Source organism: Taudactylus pleione, unplaced genomic scaffold (genome assembly GCF_031769625.1).
Source record: "Taudactylus pleione unplaced genomic scaffold, aTauple2 ptg000373l, whole genome shotgun sequence".
Lineage (NCBI taxonomy): Eukaryota > Metazoa > Chordata > Amphibia > Anura > Myobatrachidae > Taudactylus > Taudactylus pleione.
In genome coordinates this window covers 3,388,951-3,401,088 of record NW_028284774.1, presented here as the reverse complement: position 1 = coordinate 3,401,088, position 12,138 = coordinate 3,388,951, and the positions used below count along the sequence as shown (strand labels likewise).

The 12,138-nt window shown below is 41.8% G+C and overlaps 1 protein-coding gene across 3 annotated transcripts in view; it reads right to left on the bottom strand.

Moving 5' to 3' along the window:
* Positions 1-12,138, bottom strand: part of BRDT (bromodomain testis associated) — a 146,539-nt gene that overhangs the window by 12,304 nt on the left and 122,097 nt on the right. The gene's annotated exons all lie outside the window — the stretch shown is intronic.

The window sequence follows — 12,138 nt, the reverse complement described above, 5'->3', positions numbered from 1 at the left end:
GCCCGACATTTCACCCTCGCCGGGATATGACAGTTGGGAAGCCGGCTGTCGGTATTAAGGCAGCCGGCTTCCCGATTGTATACTCCTCAGAGACTATGGCCTTCATTCAGGGGCGGCCGTACGCTCTACGACCGCCTCGATGTTTGTCAAGTGCGCATGCGCACGAGGGAGCCGGCTCCTTCGTGCGCATGCGTGAGAACCGCTACGTCCGACAGCGCCGGTCGTAGCGGGTCTCTTTCCAAAGGGGGCGAGCTGTCAATGTTGATTGACAGCTCGCCCCGTTTGGAAGGCGGGCCGGGGGGGTGGCAGCCCAAACGGAGGCGTTCCCATGGGAACGCCTACCATTTGGGGGAGGCCCCACTGACATCACTAGTGATGTTTGTCACTAGTGATGTCAGTGGAGAGCTTCCGGCTCTGACAGAGCCAGAAGCTCTCCGGGGCTTACGACAAGTGAGACCCTACCCCCTAGGGTCTTGTCGTAAGCCCCGATGGTCGCGATGGTCTCTGACCATCGTGACCATCACCCTAGCGGTCGTTAGAGCTGTGGGTGTAAACCCACAGCCTAACGACCAAAACAGAGGCTGGCGATCAGGATGCAAGCGGCCGCCCAGTTTCTGAGCGACCGCTTGCATCCTCCGACCGCCTCTGAATGAGGCCCTATGTCCCCTGCCCTTAACACTGCTGTATATTTTTTATAAAGCAGTTTAGTAGGGGCTAAATTAGGCATATCACTCTCACTGCCAGACATAGTGAAGAGGATATCACTTAATAACTGAGACTGCGTCAAAAGATTGTGAGTTTTGCCACACCCGCACAACACCAGTGCTATTGCTCAGAATAGCAGAATAGGTACAGGGATAGCAAAAAAATGAATGACAGTTTTTTAGAAAAGAAAACAGACAGACATAGCTAACATACAGTCAAACACAAAAAACAACAATACGGGGTCTCTGCTATCCAAGACCTCAGAGGCCCGCCGAGAGGCACGGATCAGTACCGGCGTCTCAGCACCAGCGGGGTAATGACGTGGCAGTGCAAACTTCCACTGGACTGTTCACACTAACCGCACTTAGAAGACTCAAATTTTCAGGGGCATGTTCAGTGGCCCGACTACGGCCGGGCACCCAACGAAACGAAGGAGCCTCCGGCCCGGGGGCAGGGTATAGAGGGAGAAGAATTTACTACATATTACTTTGAAATTTTGGCCCTTTGTCAATCAGAATATGGAGATTCCAGGAAAAAAAAAATTCTCAACCTTGCTCGACTCTGAGAATCATTATACATTCCTATACTTCATATTTTTTTGTGGTGCCAAACAAAAAAAAAAAAGGTGGGTTCAATACGTACGGTATTATCAATTTAAGGCAGATAAGTTATGTGGGTTTTTTTTTTTTTTTTAAATTGAACCTTAAAGTATACTTTAAAGTCCTATGAAAAATAATGGGATTTTTATTGCCTGTATGAGTATTTTAATGCTTAATTAAAAATCGAAAATTACCATTAGGTATAATTTTGCCCGCCAGGGAAGTATTTATGCACCAGTCAGGTGCATAAATATTGAGACATTGATAGAATTTTCATATTTTGGCCTCTAATCACCACCACAATGGCTTTGAAATGAAACAAACAAGATGTGCTTTAACTGCAGACTTTCAGATTTAATTTGAGGGTAATTACATCCAAATCAGGTGAACGGTGTAGGAATTACAATGGTTTCTATATGTGCCTCCCACTTTTTAAGGGGCCAAAAGTAATGGGACTATCAACTCAAAAGCTATTTCATGGACAGGTGTGGGCTATTCCCTCGTTATTTCATTATCAATTAAGCAGGTAAAAGGTCTGGAGTTGATTCTAAGTGTGACATTCGCATTTGGAATCAGTTGCTGTCGACTCACAATATGAGATCCAAAGAGCTGTCACTATCAGTGAATCAAAACAAACCCATCAGAGAGAGAGCAAAAACATTAGGTGTGGCCAAATCAACTGTTTGGAACATTCTTAGAAAGAAAGAACGCACCGGAGAGCTCAGCAACACCAAAAGAACCGGAAGACCACGGAAAACAAAATGTGGTGGATGACAGAAGAATTATTTCCCTGGTGAAGAAAAACCCCTTCACAACAGTTGGCCAAATCAAGAACACTCTCCAGGAGGTAGGTGTATATGTGTCAAAGTCAACAATCAAGAGAAGACTTCACAAGAGTGAATATAGAGGGTTCACCCCAAGATGTAAACCATTGGTGAGCCTCAAAAACAGGAAGTCCAGATTAGAGTTTGCCAAACAACATCTAAAAAAGCCATTACTACAGTTCTGGAACAACATCCTATGGACAGATGAGACAAAGATCAACTTGTACCAGAGTGATGGGAAGAGAAGAGTATGGAGAAGGAAAGGAACTGCTCATGATCCAAAACATACCACCTCATCAGTGAAGCATGGTGGTGGTAGTGTCATGGCGTAAGCATGTATGGCTGCCAATGGAACTGGTTCCCTTGTATTTATTGATGATGTGACTGCTGACAAAAGCAGCAGAATGAATTCTGAAGAGTTTCGGGCAATATTATATGCTCATATTCAGTCAAATTCTTCAGAACTCATTGGACGGCGCATCACAGTGCAGATGGACAATGACCCGAAGCATACTGCAAAAGCAACCAAAGAGTTTTTTAAGGCTAAAAAGTGGAAAATTATGCAATGGCCAAGTCAATCCCCTGACCTGAATCCAATTGAGCATGCATTTCACTTGATGAAGACAAAACTGAAGGGAAAATCCCCAAAGAACAAGCAGGAACTGAAGACATTTGCAGTAGAGGCCTGGCAGAGCATCACCAGGAATGAAACCCAGCATTTGGTGATATCTATGCATTCCAGACTTCAGGTTGTAATTGCCTGCAAAGGATTTGCAACAAAGTATTAAAAAGTGAAAGTTAGATTTAGGATTGTTTAGTTTGTCCCATTACTTTTGGCCCCTTAAAAAGTGCGAGGCACATATAGAAACTGTTGTAATTCCTACACCGTTCACCTGACTTGGATGTAATTACCCTCAAATTAAATCTGAAAGTCTGCAGTTAAAGCACATCTTGTTTGTTTCATTTCAAAGCCATTGTGGTGGTGAACAGAGGCCAAAATATGAAAATACTGTCAATGTCCCAATATTTATGCACCTGACATATATATATATATATATATATATATATTTTTTTATATTATTATCTCCAAAAAATGAGGGTGCACTCACCAGACTTCAAGGAATGTTCATAAAATATTTGATTTTATTTAGGTCATCAAACGTACAGCCATCAACGTTTTGGTCCAGTCCAAGGACCTTTGTCAAGATGCAAGTACATTAACACTGAGCACATATAAATACACATACTAATTACATGATTAAACAGTTAATATAAACTAGTACCTCCCACCTCAAGTCACCTGCAATATACCAATATACTGCTGTAGACAATCATATCAATCATTTAAATTAAACAAAAGATTGTTAAAACTCAGACAAAGGTCCTTGGACTGGACCGAAACGTCAATGGCTGTACATTTAAGATGACCTAAATAAAATCAAATATTTTATGAACATTCCTTGAAGTCTAGTGAGTGCACTCTCATTTTTTGGAGATTGTCTTTTGGCAAGGTTTTAACCTTGCTTGGGTCAGCTACCCCAGCATTGAACTTTACAAGACGTGAGTGTGGACATTGTGTCGAGATTATATATATATATATATATATATATATATATAGCGTTCCCGCTAGGCTGTTTTAGCGGGGCGCGGCGCCCTGCCCTCCTGGAGGGCAAAAAGCACCCTGCCCTAACAGCCTGCGGGAGCCGTTCTCACCCGCGGGACGCAGTGCCCCGCGGGTGGAGAAACATGCGGTGACCCGGTCACCGCCGGAGAATAGACGCCGGGCGCATGCGCCCGGCATCTATTCTCACTGTCTGCAGGGCTTGGGGGCTGCCAGGCGTGTCCGTAAGTGCCGGGCACGCCCCCAAGAGTGACGAAAAGGGGACGTGTCTTATAGACACGCCCCCTTCCCGGCCGCGCGCGGAGGCATGCCCTCTCTAGCTCCGGCGACCTGCCTCCCGCCGGAGCTAGAGGGAACACATATATATATATATATATATATATATATATATACACATATACACACACACACACACACACACACACACATACACACCCATACACACACATTCAATTAGCTCACCAGTACACGTTATTTTACTGCGAAAAACCCCTATTCAATTAGCCGCAAGAATTTATCAGCGATAATTTGACCGCAAATTTCACTTCACCTACTCAAAACAGGTGCAAATTTGGGGAAAACCCCTATTTTAAGGTGAAAATGTCAGGATTTGGTTCAGAACCCCTGTAACACACATTCTGTGTGCAATATAATTACCTATGTCAGCCCTCCTATCATGAATGGTACTGGAAAGATATATTAGGATAACAGTATAGAAGTGTATTAGAGGTCATATTAAATAGATTTGGGGTACTTAAGTCAAATGGCTGTTATATGCATTTGAAAAAAACCCCAGCAAAATAAGTGCTATTATTAATACATGGGTACAAGCATATATTTGGGTCATTTTATGGGACTTTATAAAAAAAATAAATAAAAAAACAGTGTAAAGACCTACTACTCCCAACTGCAAGACTAAAAACACTTGTTTCACTCATAAAGCACTCCAATATATCTGTCCCATACCTTGAACCCAAAATTCCATCACTTTGCACTTTTTCAAATCAAAAATGACATGTCATTATTGGCCAATTAAAAATAATGAAAAACATCAAAGTGCCTAATTAGTGATGGGGGGGGGGGGGTCCCAGGCATTCAAACCCCAACATTTTTACCTTAAAATAGAGGTGTCCCCCCTTCGAAATACTTCATGGCAACCATTACACTGGGATTATGTCCCCTTCCCCTAGTCTTAGCCAGGAAGTTTTTTCCTTACCTGGTCTGCCTACTCTGGGTATATCGGTTCTCTCCTCTTATCCCTCCTTAGTCTTTTGAGTATCTCCTCACCTCTTAGGGAAAAAAAACACATTTAGGAAGGGTATATTATAGGCTGCCGTGAAGTATTTCAAAGGAATGCAATAATCTGTAAATGATAAATTTGCCACTTTCTTCTTTCTACTTCATGGCAGCCATTACACGGAAATATACCAAAGCATAATATTATATATATATATATATATATATATATATGGGAGGGGAATAAATAGTCAACAGCAACAAATCATGCTTAAAACTGAATTTATTCAGGCCACTGCCCCGCTGAGGACATGACTTTCAACACATCCAAAGCATAATGCTTTGAAAAAGTATGATCAGATGACCAGGTAGTTGCTGCACAGATGTCTTTCACAGATACTTCAGTCTTCTTTGCCCATGAAGCCGCCATTGCCTTAGTCGACTGTGCCTGCAGATTCTCTGGAGCTTTACGCCCATTTTCTTCATAGACCAACTTAATCAATTGTTTAATCCTTCTTGCGATGGTTGTTTCGTGGGTGCTCACCCTTTCTGTGTAGGACAAACAAATGTTTAGTCTTCCGAAATTAAATTTAACTCTGTCTAGACAGACAGCAATACCCGCACCAGATTTAACATATGCAGAGTCTCTTCTCTCTCATCTTTTGGTTGCGGGAAAAAATGAAGGCAAAATAATTTCTTGGTTTAGATGAAATGTTGATACCACTTTTGGCAAGAAATTTGTATTTGTCCTGAGGACAACCTTATCTGGTAGGATATTAAAGTAGGGCTCTTCCGCCCCTAATGATTGAAGTTCACCAATTCTTCTTGCTGAACTGATAGAGGTTAGGAAGACCACTTTCCAAGTTAGTAGCTTTATAGGGATTTCATGTAATGGTTCAAACAGATTACTAATTAATGCATTCAGTATTAGATTCAAATCCCACGGGGCGAAGGTCGATCTCACTTGAGGTCGTATTATTTTCACAAGATTCTCCTCAGACGATAATCTATTCAATAAAATACTTAATGCTGCTATTTGTATCTTAATGGTTGAAGTCTAGCTCTCTCAAACCCATCATGTAGAAACTGCAACACTTTGTGTATCAGCCTTCATCACATCAAATCTTGAGCCAGACCAAAATATAAATGTTTTCCAGATTCAATGATATCTGAAGATACAATTTATTATGCAAGCAAGAAAGAGTATCACTTGTTCAGACACACCTTTCTGTCTTCGTAGTTTCTGTTCAATTTCCACACCACCAAATGAAGACTTTGAAAACTCAGATATAACAACGGCCCTTCGTGTAACAAACCTGGTGTGACTGGCAAAATCCATGGATCTTCCACTGCCATGCTCATTACTGTTGGGAACCACAGTCTTTTTGGCCAAAAAGGAAGCACTATTATCACTTCTACACGTTCTTTTCTATTTTAGTACACGAGAAATCATTAGAAATGGTGGGAAAACACATCCCAGTTTGAACTTCCATGGTAGAAAGTGTCCACTCATCGCTATACTCTGGAAAACTTGGACATCCAATTCCCATTCTCCTGGTAGCACTTTGTCTGCTGAGAAAATCTGCAATGACATTGTTCTTCCCTGGTACATGAATGGTTGACGGGGACCAGAGCTGTTCTTCTGTCCATTTCAGAACTGTTGACCCTTCTTCCATTAGGACTCAGCTTTTTGTACCACTTTGATGATTCTGATATATCACTACTGCTATATTGTCTGAAAATCTCTTTAGATTTTTCCCTCTTAAATGATCTTGGAAACCCTTTATAGCATTCCAAACCACACATTTCCTTTTGATTTGAGGACATCAACCTTTATTTGGCATTCCAAAGTCCTTGCAAACTTCATGCTAACAGATGTGCTCCCCATCCTGTCAAGCTTGCGTAGATATTTAGAACCAAAGCCTGTTTCTCTGACAATGATGTTGTTCTGGAGTTTATTTTTGTACTGATCCACCACCTTAGAGACTAGTGTCTTTATGTAGATTTATCAGGCAAGATAACGAAAACCCTTTCCTTAAGTATTGAAGTAGGTTCCACTGTAACGTCCTCATTCTCCATCTTGCCCATGGCATTATATCTATAGTAGATGACATCATTCCCAATAGGCATAACCCAAGATATAGAGATATTCTGCCGCATACTTGAACTAAAGACACCAGACTTTGGATCTTTGCACATCTTTCTCCCGACAGTGCTATATATTGTATTTTCGAGTGTATCTGCACACCCAGAAATTATATTTGCTGTGCCTGATTTAAATGACTTTTCCCAATTTATTATCCAGTCGTGATACTGAAGAAACTTTATGGTTCTGTGCACTGCTTCACTCACTAGCTCTCTTGAACTTCCAGCAATTAGCAGATCGTCTAGATATAGCCATACTGCTATACCTTGTGTTCTCATGCAATATAGAAGAGTCACCAACACCTTTGTAAACATTCTTGGAGAATGGCATCCTTTAGATCTATTGATGGCTAGGAACTAGTTTTATCTTATGACCATCAAAATGGATTTCAGAGTTTCCATATGGAATTTCTTTGCTCTTACACATTTGTTCAATTGTCTGAGATCTAAAAAGGTTCAGAATCCTCCTGTAGCTTTCTTTACCAAAAAAATTGGAGCATAAAAACCTCTCTGACAGTGGGACAACTTCCACAGCTTTTGAGGAGATCAACTTCCTAATGCGGTCTTCTAAGACTTTGACCTCCAAAGTTGACCCTGGAATCCTTGATTCCACAAATGTATGTGTTCTGGGGATATATAAAAATTCTATTCTGTATCCCTGTGACACTACTTCCAGAACCCAACAGTCTCAAATAGACTCCTTCCACTGACTGGTGAACTCCAGGAGTCTGGCCCTACTGGCAAGTGTCGGGATCCTGTAGTGGTCATTGTCTCTGATTTCCTATCCTGTAGGATTGTCTCATCAGTCTCTGCCACTGTAGTGCTGCCCAGGTCTATAACTTCTGGCTTCTTTATACTTCTGCTTCGCAGATGGCATATGATTTTTTAATTAACATCAGCTGCCCCAGAACGCAGCTATAAAGCACTTCTTGCCATCGCTCCTGTCATCATAGATTTTGCAGAAAACTATCATATCAAGCAAAGCTTCACAGAAATATTCAATAGCTTTACTCATAATAGAAATACTCCTCTGTAAGTGATTTCTTTAATTTTTTTTCTTATAGATCTGTGTGCATACTAGATGCCCATAATCTCAACGTTCTGGATACGGACACTATTGCGACACCAGACTTCAGGGACACTGCTGCAGAGCTATGCAATTTCTTGAAAGAATTTTCAATTCTTTTATCCATACTGTCATACTTCGAATCGCCCCATCCTCTAAAGGGGTAGTAGTTTTAGAAACAACCTCAGCAACAGCTGCATCAACTTTAGGAATAGTACACCAGGACAAGAATTATCCATTTTTCATAGGATGCATCTTATCAATCCTTTTAACATCACCCAGACATTTATCATCATGTGTCCATTCTTTATGCAGAATTTCTTTCATAATTTTATGTACTGGAAAATGTCTGGTTCTTTTGGTCTGATCTCCGAATAGGAAATCCTTTTCATCACCAATTGCCACCTATATATTCTTCAATTAAATTTCCACAATATCCAAATTGAATGTTCTAACAGTCTTGAACGTCAACAGACTCCTCACTAGATACATTCTCTTCATCAAGCACGAACTCAGGTGAAATTATTTCATAATCAAAGTCCAGACTAGCTTGGGATCTACAGTATATCTCTTAGCTCCATGTGACCAAAAAAAAAACAACTTTCTTCCTTAGTAATAAAATATATATATATATTTTTTTCATCCATGCCATTAAATCTTGTAATTATTTATACTGACTATCCAACGAGGAAGAATCTTTCTGACAGTCATTGCAGAACTTAGCATTCTGTTTACCAGTAAAGGACTTTTCACATGCAGAACAAATACTTGCAAGATGTTTCTTCTTATAGTTTCTCTACCTAGCTTCTTTTAAAGCTGGAGACACACTGCAGAACAAAATATCTATGACTAAACACCCTAAGTAACGCTAATGTTATAGCCTCTATGAGGACTTACCTCTCCTGGGCACATACAGATTTTTGGGGAGAAGGCTTCTTGTCCATATTTGTCAGAGGTTACTACCAGCAGCAGTCGAGTAAAAGTATCGGAGGGCAAATGCAGCTCCGGTTTGTGGCGCCAGCTTTATCCTCTCACCCCTCGGATGAACTTCCTGCCACTGAGACCGCTGGGATGGCCTCGTGATTGGGACTTCCGCCTGCTGCTAGCCCTCCCCAGCACCGCTTTGTATAGCTTACCCTGGCACTTCCGCCCACCATCCACATGGTGAAGGAACGCAAGCAGTGGTATGTGGAGAAAACACTGGAATGCATCGGGCGCCTCAGGAGTTCATATAGATAAGCCTCAGCCTCTCTCCAGGGTGCTACCCTTTTAGATCATGTCTACCAGAGGTGCATTTACTGGGAATAAAGGTAAATGCCCTGGAGCAAAACAACAAACTTCCTACACTCCCTCAAACTAGAGACAGGAAAAAATACTGAGGAGGGATAAGGGTAGGGGACCTATATACCCAGAGTGGGCAGACCCGGACAGGAAAACACATCCTCTTCCCCTAGTATTAGACAGGAAGTTATCTCAGTGTAATGGCTGCCATGAAGTAGGAAGAAGGAATAGCAGTTTTCCCACAAAAACGTGTAATCGCAGGCTAATTGAATACCCCCCTATGTGTAATAAGAAATCTATCTATTCAATCATTCTGGAATCCTGCACTCATGTCCCAAAGTCGCCAGAGGGGTGCAATAAAGTTTCTATAAACACAAGAAACAGAGGGCACTCACCGAAAGCAGTACGCTTCGATCTTTTATTATATACATCAATCAAGTGTGGTTGTGGTCTCCATCAACGTTTCAATCCCGAAGGATCTTTGTCAAGGATCCTGTGACACAACCCATTATCTGTGCATATCCACCAAACAGCATGTACAGTTTACACCAGAGGGGTAGCATGGAGCCATGGTGCCTGGAGCATGCCTATGCTAGCACCCCCCTGCCTGCACTGAATTTTGGTAAAGTGGAGGTGGTCAACATGTGAGTCTAATTTAAATTGTTTTAAAATCATAATTGATCTACAGAGTTATCTTTTGCTAAATGTACCCTGTGCCACCATCATCTCGCCTCTGTCCTCTGAGTCTCTCTACTCACTGTGATTTTCTTTACGCCACCACTCTCTGCCCAGGGCTCACTGTTGTGTGTCACTCATGGCCCAACTTCACTCACTTGTTTCTGGCCAGGGCACAATGACTGTCGTCAGTAGCTACCCTGCCCCAGTGTGCTCCTGCATACTAAGATGAGCATAGCCAGCAAGCCCCACCTCCAGCAGCTACCCACGGCAGAGCACTCTCAGTCTGTCTCATTGGCACACACACATTGACACACTGACAGAACTGGATCATCATTTCATGGAGTCATAGGAAAGTTAAAGATTCAGGGAACCTCCCCATTTAATCCGCCAATTAACTTTTTCCACATACACCTCACATAAAAACGGAGCATCAGGAGTGGCCTTTCCGAGCAATTTTTTTAAACGTTGACCCCCTCTCTCAAAACGTTGAGGTCTAGAGAAGAAACATTTTACATGGGTTTGTAGCTATGTGGTAGTATCAAGTGTACAAAGTTTCATAAAAATCTGACTTGGTGGGTGTCATGGCCTGGGTGAACTGACATGGAATGACCCCACTGTGCTGCCCCTTTACCTTCAACCCTGTGTGCCCGTGAGCTGCCCCCTTACCCTAACCTTGTGTGCCTGCCACCCCCTTACCCTTGTGCAGCGTTTATTCCTGTGCTGCCCCTTACACTGGACTCATTAGCTGCTACTTTAGGTATTGTAACCTTCTGCTGCCATAGACAGGAATGGCACTATTTGACCCTCCAACTCTAGGATTGTCTGAATACCTCACTGAGATAGTTGGTAAGTAGCATGACTCTGTATTACTATATATCAGAGGCTCATAAACTGCAAAGTAATTATAGAACTGATCATAAAATGGTTCTTCAGTTTGTTATTTTAACGTCTATGTCAAGCATTCTACCTGCTTGTTAACCATGGCTGCAGTATTTGTGACATGGAGCGAAGGGTTTTGATCTTGTAAATGCTTGCATTATAAACAGAGTCCGACATGTTTTCTGCATTAATATATCTTGTATGTTTTTTTTGCAACATTTGTTATGCTGTCCGATCTGTAAATATGTATATTATTCACATCTTGGTTGTATTTGTAATGCTTTTATATTTTTAATTTCACTGATCACTTTGCTAATATGCTTTTTGGATTATGACATCATGATACTTTGAACTGAAGGACACCATGGTGTGACACTATGTATTGGGGCACTGTGGTATGTTATTCTATCAATTTGGGGCACTATGCTGGCATACAATGAATTGGTAGGCACTACACTGTAGCTTACAACAAATTGGGCACAATGCTGTGGCATACTATGAATTGGTGGGCACCACACTGTGGCATACTATGAATTGGGGTACTATGATGTGGCATACAATGAATTTGGCACTACACTTGGGCATACTATAAATTGGTGGGCACTACGCTGTGGTATACTATTGGCAGCACTACAGTGTGGCACACTATGAATTGATGGGCACTATGCTGTGGCATACTACAAATTGGGAGCACTACTGTGTGACTATCTATGAACTGGGTTCCTGAGACTAACATGTAAGGGTCTGATGGCATGCAGGGAAGACGGAAGGCACTGAAGACGCATATGTGTTGTTCTATAGAAGTTTCATATATTTCTGCACCTGGGCTCACCACTCGCTAGTTCTGCCACTGGCCAGTCTGCTTCTATTTTAAAATAAAAGCATGATGTGAAAGTTTTTTCATACATCACTTCTTATTCCTCACTCATACCTTGTTCTTTCTTATACTCACCCATCAATCTACCCTTGTCACTTAACACTCATTCCTCACAACTCAGTCTGCATTATTCATTGCTTTTCATATTCACAAACGTGTGATTTTGACAAATGTGGTTGTTTGAGGTCAACAAATGAGGAGGATCGCTCTGCTACCAATGCCTGACT